Source organism: Mustela nivalis (assembly GCF_964662115.1).
Source record: "Mustela nivalis genome assembly, chromosome: 1".
NCBI classification, from domain to species: Eukaryota; Metazoa; Chordata; class Mammalia; order Carnivora; family Mustelidae; genus Mustela; species Mustela nivalis.
Window position 1 is genome coordinate 128,308,424 of NC_139020.1, and position 14,629 is coordinate 128,323,052.

The 14,629-nt window shown below is 40.0% G+C and overlaps 1 protein-coding gene across 2 annotated transcripts in view; it reads left to right on the forward strand.

Moving 5' to 3' along the window:
- The window catches only part of CPNE4 (copine 4), a 577,619-nt gene that overhangs the window by 373,654 nt on the left and 189,336 nt on the right, over nt 1–14,629 (forward strand). The gene's annotated exons all lie outside the window — the stretch shown is intronic.

Here is a 14,629-nt window from a genome sequence, read left to right on the forward strand (position 1 = left end):
GAAAGTTGGCCCACTTGTTCTGAGGGACACAGTTCAACCCATGAAGAAGTAATTTTCATCTGACATGTGCATAATGCTGCTATTAAACCACATATTCTGATTTTTAGATCAGTCTGTTCATCTGTCTGTTCGTCTTCCAGATGTTATGCATTAAGAGACTTATCTTGAGAGGCATTATGTTTTTCAGTTTCCTAAATTTATAGGACCACTCCTAGAAATGCTTTTTAGTCCTCTTTAGTTAAAAATTTGCTAAATTTCATTGAAAGAACTAAAAGTCTTATTCAATAAGGATTGTCCTTAAAAGGGCCACTTGGGTGGTTCAGTCAGTTAAGCATCTGACTCTTGATTTTCGTTCAGGTTATGATCTCAGGGTTGTAAGATGGATGAAGCCCTGTGTCAGCCTCCATGCATGGAGCCTGTTTAAGATTCTCTCTCTGCCTCTCCCTGTACCCCTCCCCCCACAGAAAAAAAAAACCAACACAGAATTTTCCTGAAAAATTAAAAATGCAAAGCCACAGTAACATTGTGTTACATATTCTACCAATATTTCTCGTGTTACTGAAAAAAAAGTTCAAGAAATATTCAGGATAAACTATTATGTGTAGGGTCGTTGCCCTACTGGATGCCATCTTTTTTAAAGCAAGGATTTTTTCACCTTCTCCATTCCACCCCCCCCATGATATCTCAGTTAAAAGTATTGAAATTTCTGAAGACATATTTGGGTTAAAATATCCACAGTAGCTTAACTAGTTAATACTTAGAGAAAGCTTTCATTTTCTGTGCAACTATAGAAAGCTGAAACACTTGACACACATTTTGCACATTGAGATATAAAAGTGTTCACCCATACAACTATTTGGGAAGTAGTTTGGCCATATTTTTATAAGCCTGTAATTATGCTTCAGGACATCATTTTTAATGAAATAACCCCCAAATATGAGAAATGTTGGGCACATATCTATTCATTGCCCTGTTATTTTAAGGGCAGACATTTGGAGGCCCTTGAAATGTCCAACAATAGAAAATGGTTAGGTACATTTTGATTTAGCCACTTAATAGAATATTACATAGCTATTTAAAAATATTTGTCAGGAGTTCTCCTAACAAGTTAAAATGTTAACACTAGAACATGAATTAGAAAAACAGAATGCCAGATTTTATAATTATTAAAAGTCAAGAACCAAACAATTCTTTGATAGGTAATTTTACAAGATAGACGACATGAAATATGTCAAAATGCTACAGTGACTGTGTGTGCAGGATTGGATTGTTTTTTTCCTTTACATTTCAGCCTTTTCCCAACCTTCATCAATCATCATGTATTATTTTATCATTTTAAGAACATTAACTTATATACCTATTAAAAGAATAAGTGTGTCCTTGCTGAAGCTAGCTAGAGAATCTTCTCTAAGATTCTATACATTTCTCTCTGCAGATTAAAATCCTGGCTTAACAAACCATACAGCCAGTCGTCCTCCATCAGACTGCCTCATTTAGCAGACTGTGAGGTCCCAAATTGAAGGGCAAGTGATTTTGCTTACACTGGATTTTATGACATTCTGCAGTGCCTAATAAGTACTAGATACCCAATAGGGTATCAACTAACTTTATCCTTTTGTACCTTTTACCTATGAGTTAGTTCAGTCCAAAAAATTCAGTATAGTCTAAAAAGGTTCCAATAAATATTTGCATAATTGATCATTTTTTTAGTTCTTAAGGAACCCTATGATAGAATTTGGGGGTATATCCTAAAGCTGTTGAAATGTATTTCTCAGAGATCAACCAATGCACCTCATTGTCAGACACACCACTAACTTTTATTAATGGTGTTTATAGGCAGCACATCAGGCCACGGGCAGCTCAGCTGTCAGTAGGCAATGCTCACTGGGCAGCTCAAAGTTCAGGCTTTTCCCATGCACATCCATGATATAGACCTACAGATCATTAGTTCTCAAAAGAACAAAATGGAAGGAATGTGCTAATAGTAAATCATACCAGTAAGATCTGGGGTAGAGAAACATCCCTTCCCACTGCACTCATTCCTTTTAATTGACAGGGTATTACCAAGCCATCTGTGTTTCACAAATCTGTGTGAAAGGACCAGGTAACTTTACATCAATAATTTCAATTTCAGGGAAAAATTATGGCTTCTTACATTTATGACTCTCTGATGAGTCTACAAGGGAAGGAGATACATCCAGTGATTCTGATGCTGTTGAGAACTCTAAGTGGAATTTCTGTGCCCACAAGTACCATGGTAATGCTACTCTTAGCTCACATACTCTGCAGACACTGTCCAGTGGAGCTGCTACAACCACATTAACTATGGCAAATCTTGAGATCTCACTCTTGTTAGTACCAATTAAAAATTATAAAATTTATCCCATCCATTTATCCACATATGTGGAATGAATTCACGTAAGTTCATAGGTGGCATTTTAAAGATTTGTTGTTTCCTAAATACTTACTGAGCATCTATTATGTGGCACACTCTGGGCTAGACCATGAGGCTGTAGCATTGAAGAAGCTGCATATGCTTCTTATTTTCAAGGAGATTAAAACTTGGTGGAGGCAAAACTTTAAGAAATCAGCATATAGAAATAAGGAATTATAATCAAGATAAAGTCTATGATGGTTCCAGCCATTACTTTTAGCCATTACTTTCATAAATAAATTTTTGGGGTGTCTGGGTGGCTCAGTTGGTTAAGTGTTTGCCTTCAGCTCAGGTCATGATCCCCAGGTCCTGGGTTCGAGCCCCACATCGGGCTCCCTGCTCCATAGAGAGACTGCTGCTCCCATTTCTACTTCCCCTGCTTGTGTTCCCCTCTCACTGTGACTCTCTCTGTCAAATACATAAATAAATATTTAAAAAATAGAAAACAAATGAAAAAATAAATTTTCATGTGTTCTGGTTAGGTCAAAAAAAATGGAACATCTAACTTCTGAAAAGATACATGATCTCCCAGGCAGACAACTGAAGTATTTGACTTGTGAATGATGAGAAATCTTCAACAGTTCAGAAGTTCAGACTCAGGATTCCAGCTCATAATATTTAACTTAGGTAGCTAGGTCAGGAAGGTTTTCCAAGATGAGAACTGTTGATGGCAAAGACACAACTTATGCTGGTCCTAAGGTGTTAGAAATTTCAGGATATCAGCTTTAGAAATTACTCTTCTTGCCTTATATCCTAACAGGTGGTCAAAAGCACTGGGCAGAGGACCCCCACCCTCTTTAAGGTATACCTTCATTCCTGCCGCTAGATAACTACTCCATACTTTCCTGGGACTCCTCCAGGTGTCACCTCTCAAGAATGGCATACATGCAAGATAGCTCAATGCTGTCTGCCTTCCAGGATAGCCATTTGACCAATAGCAAATTCCCCCCTCTTGGCCACACCAAATAGTGAGCATCCGTAATGCTCCCATTCTCCCCTTCAATTCTTTTCTTTTACTGTGCAAGTGGACACCAAGGAAATATTAGTAAGACCACTGCAGAAGCAAGTGCCTAACTAGCAATCGTATCTGTCTCTCCTTGCCAGCCCCACCAGTCTCAAGGAGAGCTCTCCTGCAGTGACTCTGCTTCATTGAATTTACGGAATGAAGCTTTATCCATTTCGGAGAGGAGAAGAAAGTCACAACCTTCCCTATCACCCAGTCAGAGCAACTCCAGTGCTTTGCAAAATTCCCCTCCTTCTTTGCCAGTTCTAAGTTTCTGTCAGAGGCAATGCTGGTTAGGGATTTGGGTGTCTGGCCGCAGTTTACTCTTCTCTTTAAAATATGGGGTACTTAGTATGTGTATTCTCAACTTGAGGTAATTCCAAGGTAACAGGAAAGGTCCCTTTCCTTTCACATTTGTAATACACTAACACAATCATAGAACACAAAAATTACTTGTAAATCTACATGGTGGCCAATCAGTACACAAAACGTTTTATGCTGTGAAAATAAGCAAAACATTATATACATATAGAAACTGAGTAAGTCAATGTCAGTCAAAGCTTAAGATCCCTGCTTTGTTGTTGGAGTGAATGCATCATGAACTATGCAAATTCATCTTAAGTGTTTTGTGGCTCTGACCAGGAGTAGTTTAGCTGCGAGAATAAATTGAAGGTTTATCTCTGACCCAATTTGGCAAAAAAAAAAAAAAAAAAAAAAGCTAAGCAGAAATATGCAAAGCTCAAAGCTCATCTCATAATGTAATTCTAATTATTTGACTTCAGAGTGCTGTTTAAAAGATAGGACACACAAATAATTATTCACAGTCCAACTCAAAAGAGAGGATGGAAAGAATCTGCTCCCCTCACCACCCATTAGGAGTAACCAAAAGGACTGCTCCTCCTGCCAGGTAAATTCTCGGATCAGCAAGACAGGTCATCCAGGAAGGCGGGACGGGGGGAACTGAACAGGTAAGAATATGGAAAGAGCCTCCTTGGACAGTCTTGTGTGCCCTGTGTTTCTTTCCCACTATCATGTGACCACTTGCCGACAGCAGGATTTTATCCTCTGCTCCTTGTCAAGACAGGTTATCATGATGGTGGTTTGGTAACCATTCCTTTCTGAGCATAAGTCACATCAAGTCTCCTCAAAAACTCATCATAAGAAAAAGCATAACTTTCCTTTTCAGGGCGACCAATCAGCTATCTTGTCTACGAAAGTTTAACTATTAAATTGAATGCACTTATGTTCATCACAAGCATATACCCTCATTTAGAGATGGCCGTGTCTCATGGTTTGTCAGATGAAGGGAAACTGGCAGTTGAGTTTTCTTCATATCTTTCCATAACTCTGAGAGAGAGAGAGACCCACAAATAGCATTTATCTGTTTTTACTTGTATAGAAAATTGATTTTAGAGGTCCCCAAACCCAGTCCCTGAGCTTGCCTTCTGATGATAAATATTCAAGAAGGGACTCACTAGGGAATCCATAAGCACTGGAAAATTCCATGGGCAACAGGATGTGGGTATTTCTCATAGCACTAATGGATGAACTCAAGCCTGGACAAGCTCAATATATATAAGCCTAATATATATACAAGCTCAAGTATAGATACTTGATCAAAAGCAACACACACATGCTAATGTAGACCTTAAAAATATAACTTATAACAATTTACTCTGCCCAGTCATTAGGGCTATGAAATATTCAGAATGTCTTTTTCTTGCCTATGTAAGATATAAAGAACTTAGAATTTCCCTTGTGTAAGCAAATTGCCTTGAGAAGGATGGAGGTAGCCTTTCTTTCTAACTGGACTAGTTTGGGGCTTGAGTTTCTTTCCAGGGGACTCATTCAGTATTCATGCACAATCTGGTTGCACTGTGGGAAAGTATGGCATTAATTCATGGTGCAGCAGATAAAAAACAAGGCAAAATCATCCTCGACAGCCAAAGGAAATCAATTCTGTTTTTCCCAGGACTTTCTTCAGCTGATCAGAGGGAGCCATTCTCCATCCTGCTTATGATGAAGCTGTTCTGCAAACATCCCTCCGGACCATTCTGATTAAAGCCGTTTTTGCCGACGGTGTTGGCCAAGTCTCAGCCAGTTCAAGGTCTTTTAAGTGCTACAATTTCTTAAAATTGAGAGATTCTATTTGATACCAAAACAGTACTGGCTGGAAAGAAAAGATCATCATGAAGGGCATTTACACAAAGGAGGATTTCTGATTCAATTTCTGTCCCCATGGATAGACTCATTCTGGGCTCAGGATATTACATTTATGATAGGATTTTTTTCAAGTCTCTCCCATATCCAATCTAGCCTGTCTAGTGGTCCATTTTTATTTCCACCTCTCCTTGCAAAGTGAGAAATTGGCATTCCTGGACTCTGACAGAATCCCTCTTTCCTGGCATCCTTAGTGACCTGGGACAAGCCAGCAGAAATCAGAATTAGGTCCTAGAATAAGTGGGTACAAATGGTCCTCAAAACCAGCTCCTGTTTTTCTGCAGAATTGATGGGAGCAGGAAAACAGGAAACTTCCAGTATTTGCAAAATGACCTCAGCCTGATGACAATCATAAGCCTTAGCCTCCTTTTCTACCAAGCTTGGAGATTCCAGATATGCTGGGCATACCTACAGTAAGTTACTTTTCTTTCCCTATTTTCCCTTCACAGACTTGAGAAAAGAAACAAAACAAGGGAGCAGAAAAATCCTAAAACCCAAACAACCCACAAACTGGAGACTTGGATTTCCAAATAAAATAAGCTGTAAGCTCTATTTGAAAACGGTGCTTGACTTTCTGGAAACAGACGCTCAAAATGTGTTTCTCCTAAAAACTTGTGAAATCGGCGTGTGGGTGTTTGGGGAGAGGGGATTTGGTGAATTGGAAAGAAATTCTAGTTTACAGTTATACACTCGGGAAGCAAGGAAAAATTGTGACTGATTTTTTTCCCTTTCAATTCTGACACATTATGAACAATGTTCTCTCCTTGCCTAAAGGTGAAAGGACTCATGGTTGTTTCCCCAAGCCCCCTTTCAGTGCCACAACTATGCTGAAAGGAGCCAACTAAGCTGTTAGTATGAGAAAAAAAAAAATCACTCACTGGATTCAGACAGGTGTAGCCCTTCATTATAGAGTCCTGCTTATTTTTTAACCAGTCTGAACTGGTTTTTTCCAGCTTTCCTTAAAGGGCCAGCTCTAAATATATGTCTCAGTATGGTTTATCATTGCTGGACAGAGAGTAAACCAAGCTGAGAAGTGATGGAGGTCTTTTATTAAATATCTAAATATATGTGAACACCACACACACACACACACACACACACACACACACTGAGCACTTTCCACAAAGTTCTTTTACTACCACATAATCAGTTATTATTCATAAGCTACCTTTGTTGAAGACAAAGCAGGGAAGGAAGGAAGGAGGGAAGGAAGGAAGGAAAGAAGGAAAGAGGAGAGAGAGACAGGAAGAAAGAGGAAGGAAGGAAAGAAAGAAGAGAAGAGAAGGAAAAAAAAGAAAGAAAGAAAACAAGAAAATGAAGAAGATAGGGAGAGAGGAAGGAAGTCAGGCAGACAGGGAGGGGGAAGAAGAGGGAAAGAAAACCGTTTTCTCTTCCTTGCACACATACGTAGACTCTAAAGTTTTGTTATGATGTATTGTGTGTATAACCTTAAAAGGTATCCAAAAGAAAGGAGAAAATCACTTACAGCATTGCTTCAACAACAAATCCAACTGTTCTCACTTTGCTGTATTCTCTTCCTTTCCCCAGCCTGATTTTGTCATCAATTTATCTGCATTTAGTGTTGATTCTAGAGTAGCCTAGGCAATAAGCATTGCTTATGAGGGGCGTCATTGATTTATTAACCACTTTTCAGAACGAAAGACTTAAAGAACATTAAATGCATCCTGAGCACAAAAAATCAGCAAAACTGAAAACTGCATCTGAGAATCAAGGAAACCCTTGAGTTACCATCTCATTATAGACATGATTTTGAATATTGGCTTTTTGTATTATCATAAGCATTTTTTAGGGCATATCTAGTCTTCATAATTCTAACTTTTATAGCATCCTATTAGATTATCAAGGGACATTCTACTGACCGTTGTGCTTTGGCACATATATAAGCCTCTTCCCAGGGGTGTGCTTGAGCTGGCTGGTACCAGTTTGTGGAAGCCCTTTGTGCACATCTCTTCTGTACTCTGGGTTCAAATTCATAGCTTAAAATTGTCCCCGGGGGAGTCTTTACTCCCATGAAATTGGCAAACCTCACAAATTTACCAGCACCCTATTACTTATTTCTACAATTTTTACCAATCTACCTAATACCATAACGAGTCTCTTTGACCCAGCACCCCTCCCCCAATTTTTCCCCTTCTGGTAGGTGGAAGAATTCCACAAATGGAACAACGATGATGAATTGATAATAAGTGAAGGCTAACACTTCTTGAGAGGCTTCCCCAAAATCACACAGCAAGTGAGTGGCAGGGCCAGGCTCTGAATAGAGGCTGTCTGGTGCCAAAGGTCATCCCCTGAACCGCCGTACAGTCAGCAGCATTCCCGAGCTCCAGCGTGGAGCCCCGACACGTGGACTCTTTGAAACTTTAGCCTATCAAGCTCCTCTCTTCCCTGTCACAAGCCCAGGAGGAGTCACATATCCTCCCTGGCCACCTGAAGCCTGGCCGCCCCAAAGCTGCTGGTGCCAGGTCGGCTCAGGGTGCCTCTTCCCTTCTGGGCACAATTCGGTTCCAACCGTCAGTGAGTTGCTGTAGCTTCTCTGTGCCCAGAGTCTTCAGCACTTCTTCCTCACAGTTCCCCTTGTCTTCTGGCCTTCCTAGGGATGGGGCTAGCCTTCACAGGGTCCCTGGGCTCGCCTCGCCCTCAACAATGTCACTTCCGTCAACTCCTCAGTCCCTCTCTCTTTTAATGTCTCCTGTTCCTGAGCCTGAGAGCAGTCAGTCACCTGTGCCCTGTGGAAAAGATCACCAGAAAGCCTCTTGGTCAAGAAAGCAAATTGTATTTGCCTTACTGCAGTGAGGCAGAATGGCACCCAGAGTCTTCGTAGTGGTGTCTCTGAGGATATTTAAAAGACTTTAGGGTCCGGACTGGGTAAGTTAAGGCAGGTCTTTCAAGGCAGGAAAGTGGTTAGGGTTGGGGCGACTGTGTGAGCTTATGATTGGTGGACAGAATCAGCTGAGGCACCTCAAGCAACTCTTAATAAGCAAACCATTCGTCTTCATAAGTAAGCGATTATGTTGGGTCATGGTCTCATCTTCCCGGTGTAACTATTCTCTAAAGTGATTAACTAAATCACTTTTGTTTCTTCCCAGTAATGTGTAGCACAGAGAGGGGAAAAGGGCTTGCTCCCAGTATTGTTTATACAGGAGAGAAAAGTGTGATATTTTCAGTTCTCAGAGGGAAGAGGCCCTTTCTGCACCAATGCTTATAAGTTGCCAACGACGAGGCCTGGGGCCATTTCTCAAAGGGCCTGGGGCAGAAGCCAGAAACCAGTCCTTGAAGACAGTACTGGTGCCTGCACAGAGCTGTGTGCACAGGCCTGCCCTCCCATAGCCACCGGTGTTTCTGGATTTAGGTCTCTTTTATATTTTTTCTTCATGTGCATCCTGGCTTCTGTGACACCCAGGATGCTGACAAGAGGTCTTTGCTAAACACCCTCAGAGTTCTTCAGTGTTTCTGGTCATTGTCTTCCCTTTCCAGCCTGAGAAGAAGATGTACAAATAGGAATGCTGGTAGCTGGCCCAGCTTCTTCTACCCGTGGATGCCCAAATTAAGGATTTCACTTACATATTTCCTCCTAAATGCGTGAAGCAGTTTTCTTCTTTTGAGTCATGAGCAGAGGATGGTTTCTAAAAGTAGAAACACAGAGTAACAGAAAGTGAATGTTTTCATGGCTCTTGACCTGATTTATAGTGCCGGCTCCCTTCTGTAGAGGGTCGTAACCATTTTTACTGCCTGCGGCAATGCACGAGTGTGCCGTCTCACAAAGAGGCTAACATTAGGTTTCATGATTCAAAACCTATATACTCTAATTATAATGTTATCTCTCATATTTACATTTACATTTCTGTGATTTCTGAGGAGGCTTAGCATTGTAACATTCGTCACATCTTTGTAATAATGATTGGAACTAAAAAATAAACCAAAACAAGATTTTGGAAGCACTAGAGGTGCCCCCCCAACACCAAATAACCATTTCTTGTATAGTTGGCTATATCTTGAAAGATCTTTAGGTTTCTTTCTGCCTATGAATACATTCTTCCCTTTTTTCTCTAAAAATGGGGTCACATTGTTTGACCCAGTTTTTAACCTGCTTTTTGTCACACACCTGCATATTTTGAAAAATTTTTCCTGAAATAATATCTATTTCTAATACCATTGTGCTGACAGAACATTAGTCCATTGTTATAAGGCAGCATAAATAGTATAAGTCATGGGGATGAAAGGTACAGCATAGAGGGTATAGTGAATGATACTGTAATAACATATCATGGTGACAGATGGTAGCGACACCTGCGGTGAGTCCAGCATAGCATAGAGAGATGTTGAATCACTATATTATACATGAAAAACTAATGCAGTATTGTGTGTCAACTATACTTTAATCAGAACAAAACAAAAAAGAATGTGGACTATGGTGCCCAACTGCTTGGTTCAAATGTCAGGTAAGCCAGTTAGTAGCCATGTGACTTGGGGCAAGTTATTTATATCCCTATGATTTAGTTTACTGATTTGTAAAATAGTGATCATAATAACACTGCCTCCTAGGGTTGTTTTGGAGACAAAATAAATGAAAACTTGTAATACTCCAAGAGTCTGGCATACCATGTGAAATATTTGCTGGAAATAATACTAGGTGTGCCATAATTAATTAAACCCATATTATTAGACATGTCAGTTGCTTCGTTTTTACTTCTGTTACAAAAACTGTTGTGATGAACATTTCTTGAGATACATTCCTAAGTATTAAATTGTTTGGTTGAAGAACACATACATATTTAAGGCTTTTGTTACATGCTGCAAAATTTTCCTCCAAAAAGCATATGCTATAAGCATTATAGGAGGCAACTCCCTTGATGTTAGCAACTGATTTGCTATAGATTCTTTGCCTTCCTGAGACAGGTGAAGCCTGGGAAGTAGACATGATCTGACCGGAGAGCCAGAGGCACAATTTCCTGTGGCCTCTTTGTTCTGTCCATCATAATCTCCTCATTAGTGGGCCCAGGACTTTGTCTACGCCAGAGAACATTAGCCACTTAGGCACTATTTTAAAGTGAAAAATAATAACTGGTAATATTGCATTTGGGGTTATCGTTAGCTTGAGCTAAATTACAATGAGACATCCCCAGAAATAAATGGAAGGTTTGGAGGAATAACAACCTAATTTATTATAACTCCACATGAATGCAATGAGCACTGGACAGGCTTATCATGACAGGTACTTCAAAAGAGTATGCTTGAGATCAGCTGCATCCAAAGAAGGCCGTGTGAACGTGGCAGCTGTGGTCCATGTTATCTCAGTTATTAAGTCCATTGCTAAGCCACATTTATCATGATGCTTTATTACATGTCCAATTGAAAGAGGAAAATTTCATTGTGCCAGAGAGTCCAATACTGGCTGCTTTATCATAATTAAGGACACATGCAATAGCATGGATTTCTTGGAGAAACATACATTACTGTATCTGGAGGAGATGCTATGGTTATGTCCTGGCTAGAAAAAAGTTTTATTTCCTAAAAGAAACCATTTTGTGGTATATATTCTTTCCTGCCTCACCTCCCTTCCCCACAGGAGTCTAAGTGCGGTTGATCTAGTCACTTCTGTGTGTGTATGTGTATGTGCCTTTTTCCCTGCCTTGGCAGGTACAAGTTTAATTGTAATATTGAAAAGACTTGTCACTTGGTCAAGGAAAAAAATAAGGCATATCTAAAGTAAAGGTGGGGGGTGCCTGGGTGGCTCAGTGGGTTAGGACTCTGCCTTAGGCTTAGGTCATGATCTCAGGGTTCTGGGATCAAGCCCTGAATCGGGGTCTCTGCTCAGCAGGGATCCTGCTTCCCCCTCTCTGTCTGCCTGCTTCTCTGCCTCCTTGTGATCTCTGTCTGTCAAATAAATAAATAAAATCTTAAAAGAAATAAAGTAAAGGGGGAAAAGTTGATATTTTTGTTATTACCTGAGCTTTCCCGCTGAAAGGAATGAAACCATACTTATCGAAGCTTTTATTTTAAGAAATGGTTATCTAGTTCTTGTTTAATATTGTTCAGATGTCAGCTTCCAGCCTTTACATTTACCTGCTTCAGGTCATGTGCCCAACTACTAATGTGTTAATTCCTGAGAAAAAAAAGAGTTAGAATATGCATGTCATCATACCAACTCTCTTAAGTTGCTCTGGAAAGAAAGTTTGAGGACAGAGTTTGAATCTCTTGGCCCAAATAAGGTGATGGGTTAACCTCTATCCCTGATACTCTTCCTCCCCAAAACCACACAGATGGGAAGGTGAGTGTTTATAATGTGGCAGCACAACAATAAATTCATCTGTCACTTATAGTACATTATTCACTCTAATGTATTATTCAAGTAACAAAGACCTAGAAGAAGAGAAGGGAAGACAAGGCACTGAAATTGACCATACATTAAGCATCAATAATAGACTAAATATGCTAATACATGATAAATGACTTAACCTCACCTCCCAACCATGAGATAATATATATCCTGGCTTGGCAGACAGAAATTGCATCATTGAAGTCAACAAAGACCATTGGTGTTTAAGTCTTCAGCAGTCACCAAGTACGTTACAGAACTTATCAGGGTCTTTAATTTGTTAATTAGCATTGTGGTTCTTCAAGGAGGGCATCATATACAGAATTGCACAGCTTATTTGGCACAGGTCCCCACTGCCTCTTCCACATGCATATAATACACATACAAACAGGCACACTTATTTTTTTTAACAGAGTATCTTATCAATTAATGTTTCGTAAGATATATTTTAAAAATACCCTTCATTGTACTGGTGAGATATTGGAGACACAGAGAGGCTAATGACTATTTTCAAGCTCATACAGAGAATTGGTGTTCAGCCCTAAGCCGTCTTTTTTCAGTTCAACCCACTCAGAACAGACCTTCACCTTCAGCAGTCATAACATTTGATTAACACGAAGCCTCCTAGGTGGTTAAAAAAAAAAAAAAGAAAGGAATAAAAAGTTGAACTCTAGCTGATAAATATTTTCTCTTCTAGTTTTTTTTCTTTTTTTTTGTATATTATTCAATATTAATTCTCAACTTGAGTAACAAAAAAAAAAGTAGTCCCTTATTTGTCCTAAGCAAGCAAACGAACAAATAACCCCCCCCCCCAAATCAAAACACAAGATACTGAACCTTTGTTGAGAAATAAGATTTCCTGGAGAGGTTTATCAATCTGTGATTTCAGCAGGCATGGGGCAGTGTTAAAAGCATCATCTTTGGTTGGGACAGGCAACCCTAACACCTATCTGACTATGTCCCTTAACTGCTGGGTTCTTTAAATTTAATGAGGGCAGTGTCTAATTGGTTTTGTTCAACAGTATATAGGCACTGCTGGCTTACAGATCCTTAAAGAATAGTAGTTACGCGTTATCATTCTAGTGACCCACAATGTCGCTCGTGATCCGCTTCCCTCTCTATCTCTCCAGCCTCCTCTAAATTCTACCCTCCCCTCACTCAGCCTGCTCCATCTACACTGATGTCCCACCCATTTGTTGAGCCTTCCAGGCCCAGTTAGGGCCTTTGAAAGTGGCATTCTCTCTGCCTAGAATCCTCTTCCTTGAAACAGCTCACTCCCTAACACTCTTTCTATCTATACTCAAAAGTCACCATCTTTTTGCTCTCTATTCCTATGTAATAATCTGTTTCCAAAATTAATAGCTTAAATAACAACAGTTGGTTACTCTCGTATCTTGTGATTCTGTGGGTCAGGACCTCAGCCATGGTACAAGAGGAAAGCTTATTTCCGCACCCCAATGTCTGGGGCCCCCGCTGGATGACTTGAGTAGATGGAGATGGAAACAGGGAGGGGATGGCTGGACGTTTTTCCCTCCCTTCGCATGCTTCTCCCAGTACGTGGCTCTGGCTCCCTCTTAGCACTGCACCCTCAAAGTAGTAAAAATCCTTTCATGACATTTCTCAGCTCCAGGAGGCTGAAGTGGAAGCTGACAGCCCTTTGGAAGCTAGGCCAGCAACTAGGCATAGCATAGCCTCTGCCAAACACTGTGGGTTAGGGTTAGGATTAGAGTACACCAAATAGCCCAGTTCTAGGGGAAAGGTATAAATTGAGCCCCCCCCCTTTTAATAGGAAAAGTGGCAAAGAACTTGAGCCCTCATTAACCTGTTGCATGATTCAATAAGTTCTTCCCAACCAATCCTATTTAAAACTCCAACCCACCCCCCCAAGTTTCCTATCCTTAATCTTGCCTTATTTTTCTGCTTTGTTCACTGCTGTATCTTCAGCAATTAGAATAGTGGGTGTCACATTGTAGGCAGTCAGTAAATAGTTATTGAAAGGAAGGACTGGGTTAAGTGAGGGTAAGTGAAGCCCTCAGTTTTCTCATCTGCAAAATGAGAATAATACTACATTCATTCTAAGCTCCTTGTGGGAATTGAATGAGATCAGTTATATTAAATATTTAATAGAGAATCTGGCAAATACTTAGTAACTATTAATTTGAGTGATCACTAGTTTCACTTAAATGGGTTCAGAAAGATCATAAAATAGATTCAGACACTGTCTTCCTGGGTACCCCTTAACATTCTGACATATGGATGAGCTGGACAACTTCAAACAAACGAAGGCTTCACTCACCAGGATAATTGAGTTGAGCCACAAAGGGAGAGTGAAGATTTGATGCAAGGGGCAGGAGTCATTTATTTTAAAAATGAGTTTCCTTTTGAAGTGAACATCAAAGTTGCTAGAAAGATCCTTAATAAAAATGAGCATCATGAGGGGTCACTATTTATATTTCACCAAGCAGGGAAACCTCATTTGAGTGCTATCATTTGCTCCTTAATTGATTGACTATAAATAGTAATCCAGTCATTTATTTCCTCTCAAAAGGCCTCCTAATTTGTTCATTTGAGCATTAAAGCAATGCTAATGCAGATTTTCATCTCCTCTCAGCTGGAGAATCGTGGATTTTTTTTT